Here is a 3,318-nt window from a genome sequence, read left to right as displayed (position 1 = left end):
CAATTAAAGTAGCTGCACCTCCTAAGTGAAATTACGGTGAATGGAGGCTAACAACTTTGCGAAGCAGTGGCATCTATTGCTTCCAAGAGAGTACAGGTTTGTACAACTCAAGCTTTTCAGAATTTTGAGGTAAGCATATGCATTTGTTAATTTTCTAATATGTGGTCCGCCCGGCCCCGATCTTGTGAGAAGTTTACCTTCTACGAAATGGATCGACTACTATGGTCCTTTTGAAGCAGTTATTGTAGATGCGGTGACATGGGTCTTTTCAACTTGATGTTGGAACCCCCTAAACCAGCTGATTTTACAAAATAAACAAAACAATGCCGGTAAAAACCCGATAGAGAGGAGGTATTTAAGAAAAACTCACGAAAGAACGACTCGGAACACATTGTTGCAAAAGGTTGGTGGCTGCCATCTTTGCTTGATGGCTGAACTTGATGGATGAGTCTGGGAGGGTTTAGATAATGATAGAATCTAAGTGAGTTTTAAAATGATCGATATGGGCGTCTTGAAGTTGCTCTCCAAGTACTCGAAGCTTTTTGTATCGGTTTGGTCATATGGTGAAAGCCCTTGGTCCGTTGTAAACTGCCCGGCTTATCTTGGTGAACCTAACACATTGTAGATTTCAATGATTCTCGATTAACTTTCAGCTTAGAACGGATCGGCGTCAAGTGCTATTTGTCACCGCAACGATCCAGATACGGTTTGAGGAAAGTACCCGGCGTTTTCAAACCGCTATGGATGTCACTTAAATTGATCTCCACGTCCCCACCGGCCAGGTGTGCTTGACAAAGGACCTCAAGATTGACACTTTTAAAGAGTTGATTGTTAAGTCGTGACTCGGCAATAGTTAAGCACAAAGAAATTGGTGCTTCCATATGACGAGTCATACTTTCTTAAGCGTGAGAATTCTTGGTGGTGATCATAGACTTTGTGTAAGGCTCTTTTCCTCATTGAATGTTCTTTCGGTTTTGTAATGAAGTTGGTTGACATTTGATTAAGCGGAAAACATTTATCAGCCAGTGTGTTTGACAAAGGACCTCAAGATTGGCACTTCTAAAGAGTTGATTGTTAAGTCGTGACTCCCAACAATAGTTAAACACAAAGAAATTGGTGCTTCCATATGGCGAGGCATACTTTCTTAAGCGCGAGAATTCTTGGTGGTGATCATAGACTCTGTGTAAGGCTCTTTTTCCCATTGAATGTTCTTTCAGTTTCATAATGAAGTTGGTTGCAGTCAGGAGAATTTTTCAATGACCCAAAAAATTTATCTCAGATTAGTCGTCCTTCATATTTTTTATTTGATATATTGATAAACTTGGGACTTATTAAGATGTTTGAGCATTGTTGCACGCTTATACAATTGATGTTGTTTCGAAGAACTTAAAGCTTAAGTATCAATAGTGATCGCTTTCCAATATACTACAAAAAAAAAAAAACCTAATGAGAATCAGCCCTTTTAAGAATTGCTTTTATATAGAAGGAACTGATTCACCATGCAAAGGAATTCCCTACATATAATTCCTAAACACAGGTGTTGAATTGATATTAAATAGAACATTTTGTTGTATTGTTTTTCCATACTTCTTTTCAATATGAAGTCTGCAATTTTGTTCCTGTCGTTTGACGAGGTATTTTGCTTGCGACACATGAAATTTTATTAGCTGGTGCTTCTTTGAATTTATCTATTAAGCATACCTTTATCATCATTTTTCATATAATGACAGTGATACCTTATTTCACATCACTAACGATAAACAGTTATTGAATCTAGCTAACAAAATTAATACATGCTAATTTTCTAACTAGTTACGAATGGTGATGGTCCGAGAAGAAGGCAAGATAAAGCTAGCAAAGGTGACTCGACTTCACCAGAAATAGATTAACAATAGAACTCCAATGGATGACCAGGTATGCTATTGTTTTTCAGTTATTTGTACCTTTACCGTTAGATCTTTAAATTTGTCTTATTTGTGGGCCTTTACTTCCCATGTTTTCCATTATGTTGTGATTTCCCCTCTCAATATCGTTTTAAACGGGTTTGTTTCCTTTTCGGTAGTGTTCTTGACATTTGTTTTAGAGCATTATGATATGGATATGGATATGGGTATACATACAAACAAGAAGAAACATAAATCCCTTTCAACCAATGAGAAAAGATATTCAGATTTTTGGTAAAAAATTGTCTCCGCCAACTCCTATAAATGCAAAACACTTGACAACAACTAGAAACACAACTTGAGTAACAAGCATACATATTTTTCTTTCTCCGCAGTTTTCACTTCCTCCGATTACCATGGCTGCTTCATCGATGGCTCTAACTTCTCCCTTTCTATTTTGGAAAGGCGATTAAAAGCTTGCTCCATCAAAATCTGAGCTTCTAGGTGAAGGAAGGGTCACCATGAAAGGCGATTAGGCTAACCCAATGGTATGGTCCCGATAGAGTCGTACTTGGGACCATTTTCGGTGAGCCGCCATCTTATCTAACGGTCAATTCCCCGGTGACTATGTTTGGGACACCGGTGGCCTCTCTGCGACGACCGAGACATTCTCAAGAACCGTGAACTTGAGGTCATTCACTCAAGATGGGCAATGCTTGGTGCCCTTGGGATCTTCTTCCCTGAACTTCTTTCACGCAATGGGGTCAAGTTCGCCGAAGCAGTTTGGTTCAAGGCTGGTGAACAAATTTTCAGTCAAGGTGGATTGGACTACTTGGGTAACCCCAGTTTGGTTCATGCTCAAAGTATTCTAGCCATCTGGACTACACAAGTTATATTGATGGGTGTTGTTGAGGGCTACCGCATTCTTTGGTGGACCACTAGGTGAGGTAGTCGACCCATTGTACCACGGTGGCGGTTTCGACCCTCTAGGATCGGGTGATGATCACGAGGCCTTTCTTTGAATTGAAGGTAAAAGGAGCTTAAGAGCGGGAGATTAGCTATGTTCTCGTGTTTGAATTTTTTGTTCAAGCAATTATGGCGGGAAGGGACCTTTGGAGAACTTGGTCGACCACTTGGGTGACCAGTTAACAATAATGCTTGGGCATATGCCACAAACTTTGTCCCCGACAAGTGATCCGACATTCGACCTATAAATTTGAGCGGGGCATTTGGATTCTTATGTATGATGTAAATTCTTATGTATGGATATTTATTTGTTACATGTTGTGTGCCTTCTCTTAGTGTTGTAGAAGTCTTGCCTTATCCTAAGATTTATTTATTTTTAAAAACAATAATACTCTTAGGTGGGTTGGCTTGCACATGCAATCCATCTGCGAGGTTCGTGAAAGGGCTATGCATCACCTTAAGTTGTTTT

The 3,318-nt window shown here is 39.6% G+C and overlaps 1 pseudogene; it reads left to right on the top strand.

The window, feature by feature from the left end:
• Positions 1 to 2,580: 2,580 nt before the first annotated feature.
• LOC147506355 (chlorophyll a-b binding protein of LHCII type 1-like) lies at positions 2,581 to 3,078 on the top strand (annotated as a pseudogene).
• The last annotated feature ends 240 nt before the right edge of the window (positions 3,079 to 3,318 follow it).

Source organism: Coptis chinensis, chromosome 4, assembly GCF_015680905.1.
Source record: "Coptis chinensis isolate HL-2020 chromosome 4, ASM1568090v1, whole genome shotgun sequence".
Lineage (NCBI taxonomy): Eukaryota > Viridiplantae > Streptophyta > Magnoliopsida > Ranunculales > Ranunculaceae > Coptis > Coptis chinensis.
Note: the sequence above shows the minus strand (reverse complement) of the source record. Positions and strands in the feature narration are given on the sequence as shown.